General features: G+C 37.5%; 1 pseudogene across 1 annotated transcript; it reads right to left on the bottom strand.

Annotated features, from left to right (window-relative positions):
• Positions 1 to 629: 629 nt before the first annotated feature.
• LOC143608715 (galactomannan galactosyltransferase 1 pseudogene) lies at positions 630 to 2,568 on the bottom strand (annotated as a pseudogene). Its single transcript, XR_013149316.1, has 2 exons — positions 1,177 to 2,568; positions 630 to 740 (listed from the first exon to the last, which is right to left on the bottom strand). The product of XR_013149316.1 is annotated as a galactomannan galactosyltransferase 1 pseudogene (transcript).
• Positions 2,569 to 26,812: the final 24,244 nt, after the last annotated feature.

Genomic DNA, 26,812 nt, shown 5'->3' with positions numbered 1-26,812 from the left:
CATTTCACTTGCAATTGAACCCTAATTCATTAATCCTGTTAATTCTTGTTGTTAAACCCATCTGCGGGCAGTTTTGTCCTTTTATCCCTTTTTCCCCAAATACGCCCTAGTCTCTCACGTGAGGGGGTTGCGAACTAGGACTATGGTGTATTTGGGGGAGAAAATGACAAAACTACCTCTCATGTGAAGGGCACGCTGATGGGTTTAACGACCAGACTTAACATGATTAGTGAATTCGGGTTTAATTGCTAGTGATATGAAACCACATGAATGAAAACTGCATATTTAAAACTATTGGACTAAAACGCATATTTGGAAAAATCATAGAGACAAAAACCACAGTTCACTTATTTCTATATTTTGCTTAAATTGTAAATTAATGATACAATTATCAAACTACTTACTCCAATTCCTTTAAAAGTTACAATTATATCTATCAAAAACCATTTACATTTTACAGTAAGGTTTTAATGAGTTCTATTATCTAAAATTGTTTTCTGTTAAACGCATCATCTATTAAGACTGAGAAAAAAAAATTAATAATTTAAGTGAAATGCATAGGCAAAGAAACCAAATACCGAATTAAAGAAATTGAAAATATACATAACCTAAACTGAAGCAGCACTTGTATATTTTATATAGCAACAAAAATAACAAAGCAAAAGGAGAAAACAATAATAATAGAAAAATAAAAACATTCCCTTTTGCTTTTTCTCCATACTCCATAATCCATCTGCAGTCTGTCACCAGGTAAAAATATAAATATGTCTTCACCAAATAAAACAAAAAATAAAAACAGCTTTCGAACATCTCGGAGTCTTTCTTTATAAACAGAAAACCCTTGCCTTACATATTCATTTTTTAATCTACTATTATTTTCTCTATGATCCCCTACTGTTTCTATTGGTAGATTTGTCGGCATACTCACACGTGTTCCTTTCTTTGAAACAATAATAATAATATTATTAAATAATTTAACATTATTATATACTTCATGAATTAAACTTAACCAACGCAGAAGGGAACATTATAAATAAACCAATTTAATGGGTGGATTAAGCCCAATGACATCGAATTTCTATGAGCTTTTAAGTGGTTTAGTCAGTGTTCGAATAACTAAGAGCTTTTCAGTTGTTTAGTCAGTGTTCGTCGTTAAAAAAAAAAAGTGATACTTACCAATCAAGCTGGATAATCGAACGGCAGAGGGGAAACAGAGGCGGAATCGAGTAAATCCTGGCGCACAAACCCGTAATTACGCAAGACTTGATTATCCGCAAAATTCAAAACCTTCTGCATAGCGTCCCAACAACTCTGACCCGAATACATCTGGTTATGCTGCCCGCTACACGGGTGACACCCCGTAAAATGAGTAATAAACGGTCGGCGCCAGCTAAACTTCCCATAACCCGCGTCTTTCAAATACGGCTCCCATAGCAGAGCATAGCATACGCCTCACTCACTTTCTCCCCATGCCGCCTCCTTAAACCACGCACCCTTCGTTCAATGTTTTTGTATCTTTCGGTTATGCTGTCCAATGTCTCAACTATTTCCAACCAATACCCTTCGAAATAATACTCCCCTTCCACGTATATTTTATCCCCCCATTTTTCATTTTATTTCAATAACAAATAAACCAAACCCGTTTGATCGTCGGATTCAGGGAAAGATTTGTCCTTGCATGTTTCCCTTAATATCTCGCCCCATTTTTTATAATCCGGAGTCTGGGGCCCCATACCCGACCAAACATCCATGAAATCAAGCGCCCATTGGCTGTTTCGGATCAAGAAAACACCCGCGTTTAAACTCGTCCAGCTCTTCTTCTCGTAAATCAGCTTCGGCCAGCCGTGCACGACAAAATTATGATCCTTATAACGTTGTAACGGTAGCTTGAAATCCATGTCAGTGAAGGCAGCATCCGAGTCCACCCACCATATCCACTCGGCCTCCGGGTGGGCCAACATTGCGGCCCGAACCACGGGGATTTTAGCCCAGAAGGTGTGCATTTGGGGGTGGAGTAAAACATTGTTATAAAATATGTCATACCCGTGGATCCGACAGTAGTCCACTTTGTTTTTAAAAAACCTCAACAGCAAATGATCGCCGATCGGGTTTTTACACGGGCCGGGTTGTGACCCGGATATCACAACCACCCGTTCTTCAGAACCCGACCCGAATGAAGGGTGTTGTTTCAGCCATTCTTTTCTCTTCACGTCCCAGTTTTTAATCCGGTTGTTGATGGTGTACCCGACTGTCGGGTCGTCATAGAAATTCGGGTCGGGTGGGTCGGATCGTGGGTTTAGACCGTTAAAACCGCCGACACAAACGTTGTCTGTGACGGAAACTGAGGATTTAGGATCGGGAACAGGTGTTTCGTAATTAGGTGTTGTGGGTGTTTGAGGGTTTGAAAGCAGAGAAAATCCAGACGAGAAGCAATGCGGCGACGGCGCCGGAGAAGAAGATGAAGGCGTCAGAAGCGACGGAGAACGACGACGACAAGCGCCGTACGCCGCCGTTGTTTCTTGCCGGCTGAGCTGAAAACGGTAATTCCGGTGACTTCATTGGATTTTCGTCGGTGGAGGTCCGGTTAGGCAAGGTTAAGGTGAAGTAAGTAAATGTGAGTGGTGGTTGATAAAGGTAGAGAGCTGGGTGGCTTTAATGGCATTGGAAGGTGGGACCCATTGTGTTTAACCATGGTGGGTTACTTGAATCGACACGTACTTGAAGGTCATGTGAGATTGCTTCCTTGCTTGGTTGGCCATTTGATGCTTCCTTTCCTTCTATTATTTACGCTTTCATCCAAGTTTTTACTTTTTCATGCTTTTCTTGTTGACAAAAGATGTTAACATTTGAAAATGATAACAAAAGGTAAAATAGTAAGTAGCGTTTGGTATACAGGAATTGAGGATGGAATGAAATGACCTATTATGATGGAATGGAAAATAGTGTGTTTGGTTGATCAAAGGAATGGAATGACCAATTACATAGTTCATTTCAATACCTCTAAAATACCCCAATTTCATTTTATCCATACCCCATGTTTTTTTTCATTTCATTCCCTTCTTCACCCTACATCACCTTCACCACCCTCCCAACACCACCACCACCCAACATCAACACCCACCACCACCACCACCAACCACCGCCACCATCGCCATCCACCGTCGCCCACTGCCGCCACCACCCACCTCCACCAACCATCACCATCGGTGCCAGTCACCCGGCACCGCCAGCCACCTGCCGCATATATCAACCATCGCCCCACCGTCACACATGCCGCCCACCGACACCACTGTCACTACCACCACCATCGGTGTCCACCGCACCACCCACCTCCACAACCCATCACCATCAGTGCCAGCCACCCACCACCTCCCGCCGCCCGCCACATTCATCAATCATCGCCCCACCATCACACACGCCACCCACCGTCACCGTTGCCCACCACCACCTCCACCGTTACCGCCACCGCTCCCACCACCACCACCACCACCACTCACTACCATTTTAATCTTATTTTTTTATTTTTTTCTTACCTACCAACAATACAAAATAATGATTCATTTCATCCCCATGTGGTAACCAAACATTTCATTGGAATGGTAATAACCCATTCAATTCCTTTATCCATTCCATTACCACGTCTATTCCATTCTGTCGTCCATTTTATTACCCCATACCAAACAGACCCTAAATGCTCATTGAATGAAAAGGATTATTAATGGATTATGACGAAGTTTAATTTGTAATTGGTGCATGAGAAAATTAATCATTTTGGAAAAGTCATTATTAAAGGTACAATTATTAAATTTCTAAATGGATTTTAAAAATGGTTACTCGTTTTATGTTCTAATTCAAATTATATATTCACTTTGAAGCAAATTTGAGAGGCTGAAGATTGAAGATAGTTATAGGTTTCTATTGTGATTTTTCTAAATGGATTTTAAAAACGATTATAGAAATATTTACTGAAGTGATTGTTATTTTAAAGAAACCATTCTCAACATGTTATTTTTAAGATAAAAGGTGGTAGACTTAAATTACTACCGTGATTTTGGTATGAAATCAATGAAAATCTAACTTAAATTACTAATATAGCCGTTGGAAGCTTAAAAAAATGTTTTTTTAACCTATCTAACAACCCATTTACCCTTTACAAAATTATCCACAATCTCACACATTATTTAACAAATTAATCTACCACAATCTCTATTTTTATCGTAAGGAGGGATAAAAGTTTTATGTATAATGGGCATTATAGGATTGGATAGAGTCCTCTGATACCATCCATTAAGATATAAGAGATTTAAAAAGGGTATTGACGTTTTTACAATAAATCTCATATATATATCTTAAATAATAGTTAGAGTTAAGTGACACTTTAGTACCTGTGGTTTGGCCAACTACGCAACTTTAGTACCTAAACTTTATTTTGTGCAACTAGCTACCTCAGCTTCAAAAAACTTATCATTTTAGTACTTTTTGCTAACCCCGTTAATTTTTTCTCGTTAAGTCAGGGGTAAACTTGTAATTTCAATTATTTTATCATAAACTCAAAAAGAGTTAAGTGCTACTTTAGTACCTGTGGTTTGGCCAACTACGCAACTTTGGTACCTAAACTATTTTTTGTGCAACTAGCTACCCCAGCTTCAAAAAACTTGCCATTATAGTACTTTTTGCTAACACTGTTAATTTTTTCTCATTAAGTCATAGGTAAACTTGTAATTTCAATTATTTTATCATAAACTTAAAAAAATATGTTGTGACAGGAACTCGAACTCGCGCCTATGGTTTTTACAAAGTTTTAACGAGGGATGTAATAGCCAGTAGGACAAGTGACTGACTTGTTCATTAGCTGGTTCTGAATACTTTTAGGGCATGTTCGTTTCAAGGATTTGTAAGGAATTCTAAGGAATGGGATTTTAAATCCCATGAATTGATAGTTCGTTTCATTAAATGAAAGAATGGGAATGGAAACTAAATCCCATCAAATCCCACATTTCATGGGATTTTAAAATCCCATCTATTTGAAATGATTGTTAAGGATTTTCTTATTAACAATAAAAACCCCTCCAAAAAAATTCAAAAAAATTAATAAAAAAATCATAAATCAAAATATAAATCAAAAACGAAAAATGTAAAAAACCTAAAACGTTTCCGCCTTTGCCCTCGTTCTTAAAAAAACCCAAGAATGAAGAAGATTTCAATTCCAATACATATTAACAAACCAAACACATGATAGAGATTCTCAAACATTCCATTCTATTCCAATTCCAATTACTATTCCAATTCCAAATCCTTTAAAAAAAGTCCGTGAAGCGAACGCGCCCTTATAGTCAAGTTTGAAAGACCCCCAAATCCTCATAAACCATAGAAATGTCAAAATTGGTCATAACGGATCATGCAACTAGTTTAGGGCTGTTCACGAGCCGAGCCGAACCGAGCGAAGGGTTGTTCGTTGCTTGGCTCGTTTACAACCGAACCGAACCAAGCGGCTGGAATTCGAAATGAGCGAAAAACGAAACGAGTTAAAATCGAATCGAGCATTTTTCGATTGAACATCGAGCGATTTCGAGCATTATTTATTTATTTTTCACTTCAAAAAATCCAATAAGAAACAAATTTAAATGTTGTAAATAATATATTTTATAAATAAATTAATAGTTTTTAGACAAACATGTAATATATTGTAATTTTTTATTATAAATAAGTTTAGAGTGAGATATAATGATCACGTAAACAAACTTTTAGTTTTCTAAAAAATTGAATTGAACAAATAAAACTATAAAATTAACGGAATATGAAAATTTTAAAGGGGTAAAAATAATTGTAAGATTATATTTATGTGTTTTGTCTATATACTTATATATTTGTTCATATATAATTATATATAAAATAATTAAAAATATTCGAGTCGAGCCGAACCGAGCATACCCTTGCTCGTTGCTTGGCTCGTTTACAAACCGTACCGAGCAGATCGGCTCGTTTTCAATCGAGCGAAAAAATGAGCGAGCATTTTCCGAGCAATTTTCGAGCGAGCGCCGAGCGAGTTCGAGCGTCGAGCGGTTTGGACGGCCCTAAACTAGTTACACCACCACAATTGGGCCCAATTCCGCCCTCCGATTTCGTCAATCAAAGCTGTTAATCCCCTGCTTAATCAGGTCAATGCACTGCACATATTGTATAGCAGATTTTGGGTTGGAATTCAAAATGAAAATTAACCAATTGGCCAGAGCTGAGATGGCCGGAATCCCGTCGGTATTGAGATCGGGACAGAAGCCGGAAAACGAAAGAGAAAGGGGGGGGGGGGCTGTTTAGTTAAAGATTTGACACCATCGGTCCCTAGGGTTTTCAAATGTTTAAAAACTAAACAAAACATTTACAAAAGGGGGAATTTGATTAAATGAAGAGTTAAGTGCCATTTTAGTACACGTGGTTTGGCAAATTACGCAACTTTAGTACCTAACGTTTAGGTACTATAGTTGCGTAGTTGGCCAAACCACATGTAATAAAATGGCAATTAACTCTTAAATGAATTAATAAAATAACTGAAATTACAAGTTTACCCTTGACTTAACGAGAAAAAATTAACGGGGTTAGCCAAAAATACTAAAATGGCAAGTTTTTTAAAACTGAGGCAGCCAGTTGCACAAAATAAAGTTTAAGTACTAAAGTTGCGTAGTTGGCTAAACCACAGATGCTAAAATGGCACTTAACTCAAATAGTTATGAAATGGACATTATCCGTTACACACTCTTTACTAAAAAGTAAAAAGGGTGACGATGATGTGACAAAAATTGTTTCCAAAAAAACATTAAGTATTACTCATGGCATTCGTGGCATTGGCACAATGTTTGTATCTTTTAAGTAGATTTCGCATCATAAAAATTATTAATATATATTAAAAGGAGGATTTAATTCTACTTACAAATTCACTATTTAATATACTATTTAATTTTTTAATATTATATTAATTATTAATAAAAACCACTAAATCAATAACTATAATTTCATAAATAAATACGATGATGTTTATTTCTTTTATTTTACTTTTTTATTTCAACTTAAAATATATAATCAACTATATTTTTAAACATTAAAATTGTGCAATATGTCGGTTTTACATGTTTTGTTTGTTGTTTAAAAGATTTTCTTAAACTTTTGCTTTCATATTTTTTATTGCTCATCATTACAATGAGCGAAACTTTTTTCATGATTTGAAAATATCCCATCACATGGTTTTATATCCACGTTTCAACGTTCGATACCTCCCCTTTAAAATATTTTTTTGGCTTACTATTTATGTTTACGAAATTGTGTTGGTATCATTGATACTAATTCTATTTGTGTTGATTTGCAGCTATAACGTGCCGGGTTTGGTTCTACATATGATAATTTGTTGTATTTTGGCACTGAAAGGTTTATTTATTTTGTTTAGTTTCGATGCCGTAACTTGATACAGACCGACTTCGCATCGACTTGCAGCGAGTTTATGGTTTAACGTTTTTACTTATCTTTTTTTGTTTGATTTAACAGTCCTGTCGCGAAACGCGGGTTCTTAAATCCTAATATATATTAAATAGGGGATTTCTTCCCCCTCACATTTCTACTTCAATTTACTATTCCTTTTTTTAACTTTTAAAAATAAAGTATATTTAACAAACCTTAAACGTATGCAAGTGTCGGCTTTACATGTTTTATTTGTCAGTTAAAATTTTCTGAAACTTTACTTTCGTATATTTATAGTTGGTCTTTGAAATGACCGAAACTTTTTTTATGGTTTAAAATTATCCCATTATCACATGTTTTTATATCCGCGTTTCGACGTTTGACACCACATCTTTAAATTTTGATTTTTTGGCTTACTAATTCAAGTTTACCAATTTGTGTTGGTGATGCCGATGCTAACTGAATTTGCATCGATTCGAAACTGTAACGTGCTGGTTTTTTTGTACCACACATGATAGTTTGTTGTATTTTGACATTGTCAAGTTTATTCTTTTGTTTACTTTCGATGTATTAACCAGATACAGCGTGATTTCGCATCGACTCACAACACGTTCGTGGTTTAACTTTTTACGTATGTTTTTTGTTCGGTTGAATGGTCCCATCGTGAAGCACGAAGTCCTAAATCCTAGTTTTTTTTAAAGAGAACTTTTGTTTGCATATGCTTTCAAACAACATAAAACAAAAAAGAACTGGGAGAACATTTGCATATCATACATTGATTAAAACTAGGGGTGGCAAAACAAACCCAAATGAGTTGTTTTGGGTCAATATGATAATTTATAAAATTGAAACGGGTTAAGATGGATTAAAAGAATTTTCCAAGGAGGTTGAGATGAGTTGGGGAAATGCTAGTGACTTTTGGTTATGGGTTAGAATGAGTTTGTTTATGGGTTATAATGGACTAAAACAAGCTCCATCCAATTTTATTCAAAAGAAAACCCACGAAACCGAATAGAAGCCGAGAAATTGAAATCGAACAAATACCAAAACCGATCGAAATGAAAAAAAGCACAACCGAACAAAAAAAAACCGACAAAATCATACATGTACCGATACAAAACCCATTCACATTGCCACCTCTGGTTCAAATAAATGGAACTAGTGGAATTATCCCTCTCTTCGCGGCGGGTATATGATTGGTATAAGCTCCGTTAAAAATGCAGATAAAAACATATTGATGGTATGCTTAAAAATCACGTAAATTTATGTACGTTGTTGTATAGTAAGATATCATAATCTAATTAGTTAAGTATTTTAATTAACAAAAATATTAACTTTGATAACTAAATATAATATTGAATTCACCATTCTAAAATCTATTTTGTTATAGATATATTAATGCTAAATTCCGATATCTTAACCTCAACGTTATGACTTGCATTGTAGAAAATGTTTTATCCAAAACTAAAGGAATTAAAATGCAAACCTTATAAAAAATAAGTTATATAACATCCGAAACTACATGGAGTAAATGTGGAAACGATAAACTTCTACTATAAAATTCAAGCATAATCAAAAGGAACAAAAATTTTACCATCCAAAACTGTAAGAAATAAATATGCCAATATTAAACTTCTACCGTAGCAAAATAGGCTTGCTATTATATATAGTATAATGTTATTTTATTAGTTCAAATAATAGAATTGAATGTATAACACATTTTATTTGTGGTGTTTAGGGATAAGCAAAATCGGTACCGGTATCGAAATCGGTACCGATTTGGTATCGTCGGTACCGAATCTGTAACATCCTAAATTTATAAAAATTAAATAAAAGAAAGTTATGTCTGTGAAACGTGTGTTAAATATTTAATTAATATTAATTAAAAAAGGAGATATGGACTTGGATTAATTAAGATGGAATAATGGATGGGAGGCACCTTAAGGAGTATAAATACTCCCTTAAACCACCCTAAAACCCTAAATCCTCATTCTATCTTTCCATAATCTCTACACACTCAAAACACACACACCTACACTTGTTATTTGCGGTCGAGAGAGAGAAAGAGAAGAGAAGCGAGATCGAATGTTGATTATTAATTGATCTTCCATATGAAAGATAGAAACAAGGTTTGGTTCATAATCAAGTTAACCAAGACCAAACGAACACATAAAGGTATGTTCTTCATATTAAAGTTTACGTTTTTATGAACGGTTAGCCTTGAAACTTAAACGTGGAGTAGATCGGATAGAAACGAACCATAAAGTAGAAAACTTGATGTTAAAAATGAACTTAACGGTCCTGCGGTTATGAACGGCTCGTAAAAGAAAACCCTAGATCTAGTTTTGAACGTTTTAAGCCTAAAAATCCAAACTTTACGATTCCCCGGGTCAAGTCTTATCTGAAAATGGCCATGGGAACATTTACGGATTGGATAATGTCATATTGAAGGTATACATGTTGAAACGAAAATGGTCAGTGGGTTTAAGATCAAACCCGTAGCTGCTGCTACAAGTTCTCCTGCTGATTAAGTTCGCCACTTCAAGTTCGCCTGCTGATTAAGTTTGCTTGCTATAAGTTCTCCTGATGTTAATTCGCCTCTTATAAATTCGCCTGATAACAAGTTCGCTTATATCTAAGTCCGTTAATATCTAAGTTCGCTTATATTGAGACCCGGATACATGGCGACCCGTATATGTATACATATACATTTATACACTTGATGGTATGCATTGTAAGGACCCCAAGAGATAAAATACTAGAATGTTAAAATAAAGGAAAACCATAAAAATGCAAAGTAAAAGTAATCTAATACTAGCCCATTAGATTAGATCAGATGAGTATTGATACGTGTAACTTATATACAGTTAGCCGAGCTCAATTAAAGAATGGATTAACGATTAACGGAGAAAGAAACAAAGTTCAGGTGAGTTTCTAGTTCCATTCCTTGTTATGTTTTTAGGGATGTGTGCATACTCGATGTGATTTGTTAATACGCTTATCCTAAGTGATAAGTGTATGCCTTATGTGAATTATGTGAAAGGTATGATTGATTGCTTGTCGGTACGTGAACGATCTTTGGATATTGCACGTCTGTCAAGTTATGATTATGGATATGAATGTTATGTATAATGTATGAATGAGATGTACGTATGTTATGAATGAATGTAAGAGATATCCAGGTACGGAAGAAAAGGGACTGCGCCCTAATAATACTCAAGGCAGAAAAGGGACCGAGCCCTTTTGACAATCTCGAGGCAGAAAAGGGACTAAGCCCTAATGATACTCAAGGCAGAAAAAGAGACCAGACCCTAATAATATTCGAGGCAGAAAAAGGGACCGGGCCCTTATAATATCCGAGGTAGAATAGAATAATGTAAAGTAGAATTAAAATAAAGTATGAAGGTAAGTATGTATATTATGAACAAAGTATGAGAATATGAAGTATGTATGAAAGTATGTAGCTATGAATGTAATATATGTTATATGATTAACTAGAACTCACTCAACGTAGCTGACTTTTAGTATGTACGCAGGTGAGTAGGATGAGATAGCTGGCATGAGCGGAAACACGTGGCAGAAGAATAAGTGACTGGCATCCGAAGACTCAAGACGTTATATAACTTATGTTTTTGATTTGAAAGACAATATGTTTGATAAGACAAAGTTAAGGACTAATGTGTACTGTTTTATAAATGTTTTAATATTCCGCGAATGTTTTTATTAACTCTGATGTCTAGAAGTATATTAATGAGTAAATCCAACGACCAAATGTAGGGCACCGGTAACGGGGCCTTACAAGTTGGTATCAGAGCAAAGTTCGAGAGATTTAAGCATCCTACATGCTTAGACTCGAACAGAGAATGAGATTTAAGTAAGAAAAGAAAGAAGATGCCAATTCAAGAATGTCATGTGTCATTCAAGCAAGCTCAGTAAGGTAAAGTGTATGATTGAATAATGAATGTTAATGTTAGCTTAATTGATAAAGAAAGGATATGCGAATAATAGGGATAGGATTAATTGATTACTTAATTTGATTGACTGTTTGAAAATAGAACCAGCACAAATAGACTCATAAAGGGAAGTGTATAGGACACGGAAAGTAACGTGATCAGCTAATTATAGCTGGCCACTGTTATTACCTGTTAGTCTTACTATCCTTGTACTAAATAGTTCCTTGGGTGATGACGTTTGTGTTTTCCCTTTTAGAATATGACGGGTGGAGCTAGAGAAGTTGTGAGAACAGGAGGTCGCACTGGACGTCGTGGCAGGCCAGGTACTGTTCGACCACCTTATGTGGAGACAGCTTCCAACACGGGAGATGAAGGGAGCACAGTTGGATGAAACCCAAGCAACAACGAAGGGGTTCAACTGGATCTCGCAATTCAAGCAGCTATTGTTCAAGCTGTAGCTACTGCTGTGAATAACTTGACTCCTGAAGGATCTGCTAGAAGCCGGGAAAGAACTGCGTAAAGAGCGGGTGGTGATGGTAAGAAAGATGATGAAAGAAAGAGGGAGGTCTCGAGTGTGGTCAAATATGTGAAAGTTGACGATAGAAAGAGGGGCCGAGGTGGGTGAAACTACAAGTCATTTAAGGGTTGTGACCCGCCGAAGCTGACTGGTTTGGGAGACGCAATCGCTATTCTCCAATGGATAACCACGATGGAAAAGGTTATCCGCATCAGCGAGTGTCGTCCCGACCAAGCCGTCGGTTATGCCACCCAATCGTTTGGTGATGAGGCGATGTATTGGTGGGAATCGATCGAGCAGAGGAAGAGTCAAGAAGAGATTAAGGCTATTAAGTGGGATGATCTGAAAGAGTTGGTGATGAAGAGATTATGTGATGACGCCGAGGTTGAGAGGGCGGAGATGAAGTTTCTGAATTTGAAAGCTGGAACGATGACACATCGTGAGTATACCACAGAGTTCAACCGAATGTCTAGGTTGGTACCCGATATGGTCAACACAGAGGCTAAGAGAACCAAGTGCTATGTGAGGGGATTGCCACAGAAAGTCCACGTGCTAGTCAGGGCGAACAAACCTGCTACTTTTGACTCTGCTGTCGAACTCGCAGAGATGGTTTATGAGGACCTGGCTATGGTTGATGTTGTGGTAGGGGAAGAAAAGAAAGAGAAGAAATGGTCGCTCCTGTTAAACGACCCGGTACTCAGTTATGGAACTCCAATGACAAGAAACAGAAGGTGTGGGAGAGAAATTTATGCAAGACTTGTGGCAAGGCACACGGTGGGGAGAGCAGATGAAGTAAGGGTTCTGATGTGTGTTATAAGTGTGGGAAGAGTCATGCTAGTGAGTGCAAGTTCGGTACGAATGCTTATTACAAGTGCGGGAAGGTGGGGCATTACGCTCCAGATTGTACTGCAAAGTCCGCATGTTACAAATGCGGTAAGACGGGTCACTTTGAAAGAGAATGCACTGAAAGTGAGGCTGGAGGAAGTGGGAAGAAGGATGCTAAACCATCAAGGCCAAAGACTAGAGCCTACATGCTGACTCAAGAACAAGCCAAGCATATCCCGGATGTCGTCACATGTACGTTTCTAGTAAATGGTGTTTCTGCTTCAGTATTATTTGATTCGGGTGCGAATAAAAGTTTCCTAGCCACGTCATTTAGTGAATTAGCTTAAAATGAAATGTCGCCGAGTTTCTGAAACTTTTATAGTAGAAACCGCTAGTGACGCTTCGGTTAAAATAATAAAAATGGTTAAAGACTGTAAGATAGAGTTAGAGGGACATGAGTTCCCTTTTACCTTGTATGTAAGAGTAGGATAATAAGGTTAAAGTCCTTGGATGGTAGTGCGGTGACGGTTTATGGTGATAAGGAAAGTTCTGGGCTTAATGTCATTTCGATGATAAACGCCGAGGGACTGTTAAGGCGAGGGTGCGGAGCCTACCTGGCGTATGTTGTTAACGCTACGGCTGAGACGAAAGAAATGAAAGATGTTCCTATCGTGCGCGACTACCCAGAATTTTTCCCTAAGGATTTTCCGGGGTTGCCACTGGAGCGAGAGATAGAATTCCAGATAGATTTAGCGCCAGGAGCCCAACCTGTCGCGAAAGTGCCTTGCCGTCTAGCGCCATCCGAGATGAAAGAATTGATGTCCCAACTGCAGGAACTCCTCAACAAAGGGTTTTATTAGACCAAGTGTTTCCCCGTGGGGTGCACCAGTGTTATTCGTGAAAAAGAAGGATGGAAGCATGAGAATGTGCATCGACTATCGCGAGTTGAATAAGCGTATGATAAAGAATAAATATCCTTTCCCAAGGATTGATGATTTGTTTGACCAACTGCAAGGTTCAAGTTGGTTCTCAAAAATATATCTCAGATCAGGCTATCATCAGCTAAAGGTGAAAGAGGCAGACATCCCTAAAACAACGTTTCGAACGCGGTATGGACACTACGAGTTCCTCGTAATGTCATTCGGTCTGACGAATGCTCCCGCGGCATTTATGGATATGATGAACAGGGTGTGTCGGGCACTGTTGGATAATTCGGTAATCGTCTTCATTGATGGCATATTGATTTATTCAAAGAACGAGTCTGATCATGCTGAGCATTTGAGAGAGGTCACGTTATTAATCCTGAAGGGATTACCGTGGACCCAGCCAAGATTGAGGCGATATCGAATTGGAAGACTCCACAGAATCCGACTGACATACGAAGCTTCTTAAGGTTAGCTGGCTACTAAAGGAGATTCATCGAAGGTTTCTCCAAGATAGCCGCACTGTTGACCGATATGACCCGAAAGTCGGTAGTATTCAGTTGGGGAAAGTTCCAAGAGGAAGCTTTTGAGGAATTAAAGAAGGGACTCACGCAAGCTTCAATCCTTGCTTTACCGGATGGTGACGAGGATTTGGTTGTTTGTACTGATGCTTCGTATCGTGGGTTAGGTTGCCTATTAATGCAACGAGGGAAAGTAATAGCTTACGCGTCTAGACAATTGAAAGTCCATGAGAGCACTTATCTAACGCATGATTTAGAGCTAGCAGTAGTAGTGCATGCTCTCAAGATACGGAGGCATTACCTGTATGGTACTAAGTGTACCATTTACACAGATCATAAGAGTTTAAAGTACTTCTTCGAGCAGAAGGAGTTAAACATGAGACATAGAAGATGGTTGGAGTTGATTAAAGATTATGACCGCGACATTAAATACTATCCTGGTAAAGCTAATGTGGTCGCCGACGCGCTAAGTCGCAAGAATGAGGAAGTCATTGCCACAGTGAAGTCGTACCAGCTGATTATGAATTTAAGCCTTTCGAAGCAATCATCAAAGTACAGTCAGAGGTCTTAGTATATGAAGGGTTAGTGAAGAAAGAAAGAATTTACTGCCAACAAGATGAGTTGATGGAAAACAATCATGGTGTTAAGACTAGGTTTGACCGTATGTGGATTTCCCGTCATGGAGATCTTAGAGGTCGAATCTTAGACGAAGCTCATAAGTCAAGATACTCGATTCATCCTGGAGCAACAAAGATGTACCAAGATTTGAAAAGAGATTATTGGTGACCAGGAATGAAAAATGATGTGGTGGATTATGTTAGTAAGTGCTTAACTTGTTTACAAGTCAAGGCCGAACATCAGAAGCCTTATGGGAAAATGCAACCGCTTGAGATACTTGAATGGAAATGGGAACACATCACCATGGATTTCATAACCAAGCTACCTCGTACAGCTAAGCATCATGATACCATCTGGGTGATTTTGGACTGTTTGACCAAGAGTGCTCACTTTCTACCTATACGAGAGGCTATCTCGTCAGACACGTTAGCAAGCTTGTTCATAAAAGAGGTTGTGACTAAGCATGGAGTACCGTTATCGATCGTGTCTGATAGAGATACTCGGTTTACTTGGAGGTTTTGGAAAACCCTTCAAGTTTCGGTATGCCACCGTTTGAAATGCTTTATGGGAGGCGATGTAGAACCCAGTTTTTTGGGGAGAGATTGGTCAGAAATAAATGGGAAGTTTAGAAGTTGTCCAAGAAACATCTTCAAAGTTCGATCAGATTAAATCAAGAATGAAAGCTGCTCAAGATAAACAGAAGTCGTATCTTGATAAGCGGTGACGAGATTGAGTTTAACGTTGGTGACAATGTGATGCTCAAGGTCTCGCCTTGGAAAGGGATTATCCGATTTAGGAAATGAGGAAAGTTTAGTCCAAGGTACATTGGACCGTTTGAGATTATAGATCGCGTGGGTGAAGTGGCTTATAAGCTGGATTTACCCGATGAGTTAGAAGGAGTTCATTCAACCTTCCATGTTTTTCATCTGGGAAAATATCTAGCCGATGACACGTCTCACGTGCCGTTGATGGACATTGAGATTGATGAAATTACATTGAGCAACCGATAGAGATTGTCGATCGCAAGGAGAAGCAACTTCGTCACAAGGTTTTACCTTTAGTGAAAGTGATATGGAAGCATCGCAAGGGATCAGATGCTACTTGGGAAGCTGAGGATGAGATGCGCAAGTTTTACCCTAATCTGTGAAACGAAAGTTATGTCTGTGAAACGTGTGTTAAATATTTAATTAATATTAATTAAAGAAGGAGATAAGGACTTGGATTAATTAAGGTGGAATAATAGATGGGATGAGCCTTAGGTCCATGAGCCTTAAGGAGTATAAATACTCCCTTAAACCACCCTAAAACCCTAAATCCTCATTCCATCTTTCCATAATCTCTACACACTCAAAATACACACACACCTACACTTGCTATTTGCGGCCGAGAGAAAGAAAGAGAAGAGAAGCGAGATCGAACGTTGAGTATTAATAGATCTTCCATATGCAAGATAGATACAAGGTTTAAGGTTCATAATCTAGCTAACCAAGACCAAACGAACACATAAAGGTATGTTCTTCATATTAAAGTTTACGTTTTTATGAACGGTTGGCCTTGAAACTTAAACGTGGAGTAGATCGGATAGAAACGAACCATAAAGTAGCAAACTTGATGTTAAAAATGAACTTAACGGACCTGCGGTTATGAACGGCTCGTTAAAGAAAACCCTAGATCTAGTTTTGAACGTTTTAAGCCTAAAAATCCAAACTTTACGATTCCCCGGGTCAAGTCTTATCTGAAAATGGCCGTGGGAACATTTACGGATTGGATAATGTATGAAAGTATGTAGCTATGAATGTATTATATGTTGTATGATTAACTAGAACTCACTCAGCGTAGCTGACTTTTAGTATGCACGTGGGTGAGTAGGATGAGATAGCTGGCTTGAGCGGAGACACGTGGCAGAAGAATAAGAGACTGGCATCCGAAGACTCAAGACGTTTTATAACTTATGTTTTTGATTTGAAAGACAATATGTTTGATAAGACAAAGTTAAGGATTAATGTGTACTGTTTTATGAATGTTTAATATTCCGCGAATGTTTTTATTAACTCTGATGTCTAGAAGTATGTTAATGAGTAAATCCAACGACCAAATGTAGGGCACCGGTAACGGGGACTTACAGAATCGATACCAAAGTTTTAGGTTTCGGGATCGGTACGGTACCGGTATTCCCGATTTTTTACTTTCGGTACCGGTACCATCCCAGTATCGTACCAGTACCAAGAATTTGCGATTTTCAGGATCAGTATTTTCGGTACCGTACTCATCCCTAGTGGTGTTAGTAGCAAGTGCAATTACTATTTTAGAGCTATACATATTTAGTTTATTTTGCGTAACACATGGCAGGGACTAAAACTGTTAAAATGCATATTTACATTGGCTAAACATAGTTTATTTTGCATAACACATAGCATGGGCTAAAACTGCTAATATATATTCACATGGGCTAAATATGCATGTACAAAACTTTATTGTAGCTGCAATTTTTCTTCCTTTAATATATAGTGTAAGAGCATTCATAATTGGTTCTCTATCTCCATCTTTAAAATTTAACTAAAAAACATAATTTCTTTAATTTATACATCATTTTCTAATAACCTTTCCTAACCCATTCTCAATTACCATCTCTATATTCTTTTATCTCTTTCTTTCATTTATAATTTTAACTCTTAACTTTTTTGTCTTATTGTCATTTTCAATATAAACTGATTTCTAATATATATTTATAGAAAGGTAGTTGAAAATGGAGTGTTGTGGCAACACTCTAAATATGGAGGCTTTCTATATCATTTCACTTAGATTTAGAGATGAAGTTTGGAGATAGGGAATGAGTTGAAATAATTATTTAAATGCTTTTCTAAATTTTAGAAATGAAGATGTGTATGGAGAACTCGTTACGAATGCTCTAATGTAATGTAATTGTATGTGTCTGAAAACGAGAAACTACCTTTTATATATTATTTAATAAATGATTGATGGGCACATGCTAGTCTTCAACCAATGCTGACTATTATATATTATATTTATTAAAAGATTATTAAAATTGGTGTCTTGTTTAGATGTCGAAGGCGTTAGTTGAAAGGGCTTACGGAATACGTAACATAATTTTGAAAACAAGTATTAATAAATTATTAAAATTGGTGTCTTGTTTAGATGTTGAAGGCGTTAGTTGAAAGGGCTTACGGAATACGTAACATAATTTTGAACACAAGTACTAACAAGCATACATAATTAATTCTTATATCATGTTAGAACTAGGATTAAATTGATGTAACTCAAATAATAAAATAAATTTGACAAAACAAAATGAAGATAGGAATTGAATAACTCCCAAACAGTTTTCTTAATTTCGATCACTTATGTGGACACTCCTAGTTACCTGAATATTCTCATTTTCCACCAACCACGTTGACTTACGACTTGGACATACTCGTTGAACTTACGATTTCGACACATCAATTTGAACACAATGGGTTGTTCTTACCCCTTGTAATATGAAAACTTGTTTTGAACAGAGTTGACAAACTTCCTATAGCGAGTTAGCTACATGTCATCTATACACTCTACACTCTGGGAACAAAGATCTAAGCTTTCTAACTTTACACCATCTTAAAAAAAAGCACCCGACATAGTTGAAATAGCTACGACCTTCACTTATATTCACATATACTAAGCCCACAAGCCAACTAAATGGGCTCCAATTTGATATTGTCTCCCACGACGATTTCTTAGTCGTCCATCTAGGAATTTTGGGATATCGACTCTAACATGTCAATTGTCTAAAAGCTCTAAATACCTCTTGTTATGAGGTAACCTCACATGCCTTACATGGTGCTCTCGATTGACCAAAGGCCAGCCATTTTGTCCCCTTTAATGATATTGCTCATTAATTTCGTTATGTAATACATCTTTCTATAACTATTGAGGCTCTATCAGATGAGATGTATGATTAATCGGTAAACAACTATTCAACACAAATTGAGTAGATCAATATTTAAAGTTTGACTAGTAAAATTGAGCTCAAGAGCTATTTGAATTGACCAAAGCTATAGCTATCGTTGGACGTCTCGTCTTAAAAGTGGCAGAGATGCATGATTGAGACATTACTTCTTTTATTTTCATCTAAGTTTTACAAATTTTTCCAATGAATTAAGCATATGGTTTATCAAAATTTACGTGGTTACCTTTGGTTGACTTGGTCATCATGGAGGCTCTTTATTATTATGTTTATAACACCTTAATGTAATTTCGTTTGTTTAGTTAATATATTGTTATTTAATAGAAAGCAAATGGATAAAAGCTCAATTGTTATAACATATCAATGTATATGAATCAATAATGTACAAAATGTGTAATATAAGAAACAACCATTAATTAATAAACACATCATCATCATATCATTAGTTATAATATTTTATTACTTATCAAAAGTAAACTTGATTATCTCAATCAAGTCCCTTTGTTGCAATGTGAGATACTCATTTGGAAATGTGAAGGAGGCGACGATAATGTGATATCCTCGGTGTACTTGCTTGCCCCATGTTATGATTGTTCAATTCTATATCCTACCTCTTTCTCAACTTATGAATATTATTAAAATCGGATAAATATATAGGTCCTTAAATCCTTCAAATGTCACAACACACGCCCAATGGTAATAGAGAGGGTCCATCCAGTGGCGAAGCTTGAATATATACGTTGAAGGGGCCGGACTCAATGTGTATAAAAAATGCATTTACTAGCAAGGGGGGGGGGGGGGCTCAAAATTCGTCGAAAACGGGTAAATTTACACAATGTATAAAATAATTCTTTCGAAAAATGATAAATTTACACTACCGAGCATAAACACGAGGAGTCGGGCTCAAAATTTCTGTCGGAAATGGGTAAATTTACACTATGTATAAAATTTTCGGCCGAAAAAAGGATAAATTTAATTACTAAACTGAGCGAAATACAGAGGGGGTCGGGTTAAAAATTTCGGTCGAAAACGGGTAAACTTATACTATGTATACGAATTTTCGGCCGAAAAATGATAAATTTACACAATCGAACGGAAACACAGAGGGGTCCGGGACAACCCCTGGCCCCAACTAAGCTACGCCACTGGTTCCGCCGATACTTGCAAAAATATTGCCGATGAAAGAAAGCCTATTTATTTTAAGGAAAACGTCAATTGGTCTTTTTGAATCATCATTGGCTTGAAAGAACACATGAGTTCACTAAAATTTAAACTTTTGAAGGTTGATATGGGGTAATAGAATGAACAAGATAATAGAATAGATGAGGTAACGGAATGGACATATGAATGAAATACACCATTATATTTCCATTGAAATGCTTGGTTTCCACGTGAAATCATTACGTTGTCTTGTTTGCTATACAAGAAAAGACGTAAGAATAAAACGAAAATGGTAGTGAGTGACGGTTGTGACGATGTGGTGGTGGAGGGTGGCGCCGACAGGCGACATGGATCCATGGGTTTATTAGGAAGGGCCAAGGCCCACTGTCAACACTAACATGTGGTGTCCAATCATAATTTCTAGTGTAAGTAGCTCAATTTTCTTGTTTTAGTCTAAATGCTTATCATAAAAAACAAGTCCAATGCCAAAACCAATTAAAACCTAATCCAAATTGTTTAATTTGGTTTTTTTAATGCACCAGGCTATCATTATTCAAATTATGCTTCCTAGACCTGGCACCGCTTCGACTTATCATATTCGGCCTCCCATCGAACCACGTCATCATATTCGGCCTCCCATGGCTAGAGCCCTCAACACGGTACCGTTTCCGTAGCTTCTCCATCTTTTGCCGACATTGAATCGATGTTTTCGGTGGGTTACCCATACCCGGCGTACCTCAATTCATGCTACCTGAGATAAAAGTTAAAATCAACAAAATGGATACATAGATCCTAATATAGTCATGAACTTAAATCATTTCCAAGGTGGACAAATAATAACTCCGATTACCAAATTATTAGCAAATCAGATCAAACATGAAAACCCTAAACATGAATCCTATAATTTTGTTAAAATAAAATCGCACCTCATTGATGTTACTTGAGGTGAAAGTGACGCTAGACTCCTGCTACCATTGTTATTGGATTGAGCCTCGCCGGATTTAGTGTCAAAAAACCTGTAGACAGATTATAGGAAAAGTTGATGGATTTTACAATTAAATAGGTCAGGAATTGAAGGTAGCCAAAGTTGAAGGGAGATCTGTAACGGTAAAGGGGGAATTAAGAGAGCAACTAAATGACTAAGCCAAGTAAAGTGAGAATTGAAGTTGCCTAAGGTTAATTGTAATGTCGCCGGATAGCTGCCAAAGTCGGCGGAGCTCTTCATGAACATTCATTATTACGGCGTCTCAAGGTTGAATATGAAAAATTGCGTATATGTAATATAGATATAGATAATATAGTTAATATAGACTTCTTTTATTGTTGTATATATGCATCCATTTTTTTCTCTTGTTTTTATGCATTGCATTTAGTTGCTAGCTAGTTTACGTGCATTTTACATTTTACCATAGCATATATCTTAGCATTATATAAAGTAGAAATTTTTAGACCTACAATATATATTAATTAAAAAATAAAAGTTACATCCTGAATGTCATAAGATTTGTGAGACAACATGAAAAATGATAGCACATTTTTATGTTAGTGATAGATTGCATACTGATAGGAGCATTCTTATCTAACCCTTTATTCTTAAATTTAAAATTACATTAAAACATATTAGATTTTCTCTTTTTTTTTTTCAATTAAATAATATTTTTTATACCTTTATCATTATTATTTCTCTTTCCTTCACTCACAACCACTTTCAAAATATATTAAAAAATTATAGAGGATGAATAGTAACTTTTCAAATATACAAAAAAATCACTATGTTTTCTAAAATATAAAAACTCTTCAATCACAACACCCTAAATCACTCTTTAAATTATAGAAACAACCCCTCACATAATATGGAGGGGGGGTGAGAATTCTCTAAGGGACGATAGTAATAAAAGTAACACGTAAGTTACGCTATATATATAGTACTAATCTGACTGCATATATAAACTCTATAAGACTATGGATGAGATCGGGACTGTACCAATACTGTACCAGTACCGATATCAAAAATACCGATATCGCATTTGAAGAAAAATAGGAACCGAATACCGTACCGCATACATCAGTTAGGTACCGGTACGCTATCGGTATTGGTACCGGTATGTAAGGCCCCGTCACCGGTGCCCTACTTTGAACGTTGGATTTACTCATCAACACAGTTCTAAATATTAGAGTTAATTTAAACTTTCGCGGAATAATTAAACTTCAAACATTCATTACAAAACATTCACAACTTGTCTTTTAAAACATAACAATAACGATAATATCAAAACATCCTGACAAATCTTCAGATGCCAGCCTCTTCAATCTTGCCATGTGTCCCGCTCAAACTAGCTGTCTCAATCAGTTAACCTGCGTGCAAACTAAAAGTCAGCTACGCTGAGTGAGTTATAGTTAATCAGATGACATAAAATACATTCAAATACATGCGTATGTAGCCGAAGGTACATACCTTCATACTTACTTACGTACTTACGTTCATACGTACTTTCATTCTTCTTTTCATACTTACATACATACTTTTATTCATACGCATACGTTTTGAAGAGCATTTCGCCCTATAAACTTCGCTGATATTATTAGGGTCGGTTCCCAACATTCGCCGATACTATTAAGGTCGGTTCCCTACATTCGCCGATACTATTAGGGTCGGTTCCCTATATTCGCCGATACTATTAGGGTCGGTTCCCTTTTCTAACTATGCCTTTCGTACCTTTCTATACATTCATAATTATAACTTCCATACGTTCATACATCATTTATACATCATATATATATCAATCATATCTTTACAGTATCCCTTGGCGGTACATGCAATATCCGAAGATCCTTCATGCATCGTCAAGCATTCATTCATACATAAATCATATAAGACATACACTTACCACTTAAGGTAAGTATATTAACTAATCACATCGAGTATGCACACAGCCTCGAAAATATAACAAGAAATGTGGCTAGAAACTCACCTAAACTCGATTACGTTCACTGTTAATTGTTATTCCTTTCCTTAGTTGTGCTCGACTAACTGTATACCAAGTACACGTATCAATTACTGTCACTACTCACATCGCTTTGCCCCTTGGATCCTTCTAGGGGCTGCCGCCCCTAGAAGGATTAATTAATTTCCATTGGAATTTTGAATCATTAATTAATTTACTAATTTAAAAGTTCAAGGGCTTCTTTGTAATTATATCATTCTTTTTCTAAGTCCAGGGACCATTCTGTCATATTGTTAAACTTCTAGTTCGTTACATTGTTCTTAACGAATTGGGTTATCATAACGAACTGGTCCTTGTAACGAATTGGACCTTATAACGAACCAGCCTTTTTAACGAATTGGACCTTCTAGTTCGTTATCTCCTTTTAACGAATGACTACAACGAATTGGGGGCTAATTCGTTATCTTTTCCTTAACGAATCTGGATATGAACTAAGGCTAGTTTATTAAGCTTCTTGTAACGAATCATCTGACGAATTGCCTCTAATTCGTTAACTCTCCGTTAACGAATTAGGGTTAGGTTAGAGAATGTCAGAAACATTCTCTGACATTCCCTTCCTCGTACCCGCCGCCTTTCCGGGGCTGTCGTCGCCTGAAAACTGCGGGTTCGCCGGAAAAACGTATTTTTGCACCATTTTCACTGTTTTTTGTCCCGTTCGATCCATCTGAGCTAGGGTGACCCCTAAGCTCATCTTAGGTTCGGTTTATACCCGATTCCACCCGGATCTCGTGACTTTAACGGTTGAAAGGTGGCGGCTCGTCGTTTCGCAACTAGATCTAACGGGTTTGATCTCATACAATATAATACTATCATTACCTGGATCGGGATCGATTTTCCTTGGTGATTTCGGCTAGAGAGAGAGCAAGATGAGAGAGAGCTAAGTGTGTGTTTTGGTGGTGTATGGAATATGTGTAAATGAATGAAAAATGGGTAATTAAGGTTTATATAATTATGGATCATGGGCTTAAGCCCATGGTCTTTTCCTTCTTTCCTTCATGACCCAAGTCCATAACCCATATCCATTTTACCCAACACTAGCTCGACTCATGATAATTCATATTCTCATTTTATTAACCGAAACTAGAAAATGGGATGTTAAAAGTCTTCCCTCCGTAAAGAGGTTTCGTCCCCGAAACCTAACTATTTCTAAAACAAATCTAAGAGGTTTCGTCACCGAAACCTAACTATTTCTAAAACAAATCTGGATAAAACTTGCGCATCTCTTCCTCGGCTTCCCATATAGCGTCCGATCCTTTGCGATTCTTCCATATCACTTTCACTAAGGGTATAACCTTGTGTCGAAGTTGTTTTTCCTTGCGATCAACTATCTCGATTGGTTGCTCAATGTAGTTAAACTGTTCATCAACCTCAATGTCCATTAATGGCACATGAGACGTGTCATCGGCCAGACATTTCCTCAAATGAAAAACATGGAAGGTTGAATGAATTCCTTCTAACTCTTCGGGCAAATCCAGCTTGTAAGCAACTTCCCCCACATGATCCATAATCTTAAACGGACCAATGTACCTTGGACTCAACTTCCCTCTCTTCCCGAAATGGATAATTCTTTTCCAAGGCGAGACCTTGAGCATCATATTATTACCAACGTTAAACTCAATCGGTCGTCGCCGCTTGTCAGCATACGACTTTTGTCTGTCTTGATCAGCTTTCATCCTTGCCTTGATCTGATCGAACTTTGAAGAAGTTTCTTGCACAACTTATAAACTTCCCATCTCTTTCTGACCAATCTCTCCCCAACACACAGGGGTTCTACATCGTGTACCGTAAAGCATTTCGAAAGGTGGCATACCAATACTTGAATGGTAGCTGTTGTTATAAGAGAACTCTGCTAGATGCAAATGATCATCCCAACTTCTTCCAAAGTCTAAAACACAAGCACGTAGCATATCCTCAAGGGTTTGGATCGTCCTTTCAGACTGTCCATCTGTTTGAGGATGATACGCCGTACTGATGTTCAATCTCGTTCCCATAGCCTCATGGAACTTCTTTCAAAACCTCGAAGTAAACCTAGTATCTCTATTAGGCACGATCGATAACGGTACTCCATGCTTTGACACAACCTCTTTTATGAACAAGCTTGCTAACGTTTCTGACGAGATAGCCTCTCGTATAGGCAGAAAGTGAGCACTCTTGGTCAAACGGTCCACAATCACCCACATGGCATCATGATGCTTATCTGTACGAGGTAGCTTAGTTATGAAATCCATGGTGATGTGTTCCCATTTCCATTCAGGTATCTCAAGCGGTTTCATTTTCCCATAAGGCTTCTGGTGCTCTGCTTTAACTTGCAAGCAAGTTAAGCACTTACGGACATAATCTACTACATCATTCTTCATACCCGACCACCAATAATCTCTTTTCAAATCTTGGTACATCTTAGTAGCTCCTGGATGAATCGAATATCTTTACTTATGAGCTTCATCTAAGATTCGACCTCTGAGATCTCCATGGCGTGGAATCCACATACGGTCAAACCTAGTCTTAACACCTTGCGTGTTTTCCATCAACTCGTCTTGTTGACCGAAAATTCTTTCTTTTTTCACTAGCCCTTCATCTACCAGCACCTCTGATTGCACTTTGACGATTTCTTCAAATAGACTTGAGTTCATAATCAAATGGTATGACTTCACTGTTGCAATGACTTCCTCATTCTTACGGCTTAGCGCATCGGCGACTACATTAGCTTTACCAGGATAGTACTTAATGTCGCAGTTGTAATCCTTTATCAATTCGAACCATCTTCTCTGCCTCATGTTCAGCTCTTTCTGTTTGAAGAAGTACTTTAAACTTTTATGATCCGCGTAGGTAGTACACTTAGTACCGTATAGATAATGGCTCCATATCTTAAGAGCGTGCACTACTGCTGCTAGCTCTAAATCATGCGTCGGATAAGTACTCTCATGGAATTTCAACTGTCTAGACGCGTAAGCTATCACTTTCCCTCGTTGCATCAACACACAACCAAACCCACGATGCGAAGCATCAGTATAAACAACCAAATCCTCGTCACCATCGGGTAAAGCAAGGATTGGAGCTTGCATGAGTCTCTTCTTTAACTCTTGAAAAGCCTCTTCTTGAAACTTACCCCAATTGAATACTATCGATTTTCGGGTCATACCGGTGAACGGTGAGGCTATCTTGGAGAAACCTTCGATTATCTCCTATAGTAGCCAGCTAACCCTAGGAAGCTTCGTATATCAGTCGGATTCTGTGGAGTCTTCCAATTTGTTATCACCTCAATCTTGGATGGGTCCACGGTAATCCCTTCAGGATTTATCACGTGACCTAAGAATTTCACTTCTCGTAACCAGAATGCACATTTTGAAAACTTAGCGTACAACTTCTCTTTCTTCAAAGTCTCCAATACCTCTCTCAGACGCTCAACATGATCAGACTCGCTTCTAGAATAAATCAATATATCATCGATGAAGACGATAACTGACTTATCCAACATTGGCCGACACACCCTATTCATCATGTCCATAAATGTTGCGGGAGCTTTCGTTCGACCGAATGACATTACGAGGAACTCGTAGTGTCCATACCGCGTCCGAAACGTTGTCTTAGGTATGTATGCCTCTTTCACCTTCAACTGATGATAGCCTGATCTGAGATATATCCGTGAGAACCAACTTGAACCTTGAAGTTGGTCAAACAGATCATCAATCCTTGGCAAAGGATATCTATTCTTTACCGTAAGCTTGTTCAACTCGCGATAGTCTATGCACATTCTCATACTTACATCCTTCTTCTTCATGAACAACACTGGTGCGCCCCACCGGGAAACACTTGGCCTTATGAAACCTTTGTCGAGGATTTCTTGTAGTTGGGACATCAATTCCTTCGTTTCAGACGGAGCTA

Source organism: Bidens hawaiensis, unplaced genomic scaffold, assembly GCF_021521415.1.
Source record: "Bidens hawaiensis isolate Kalapana, Puna unplaced genomic scaffold, B.hawaiensis_p1.1 tig00419415_1, whole genome shotgun sequence".
Taxonomy (NCBI): Eukaryota; Viridiplantae; Streptophyta; class Magnoliopsida; order Asterales; family Asteraceae; genus Bidens; species Bidens hawaiensis.
Note: the sequence above shows the minus strand (reverse complement) of the source record. Positions and strands in the feature narration are given on the sequence as shown.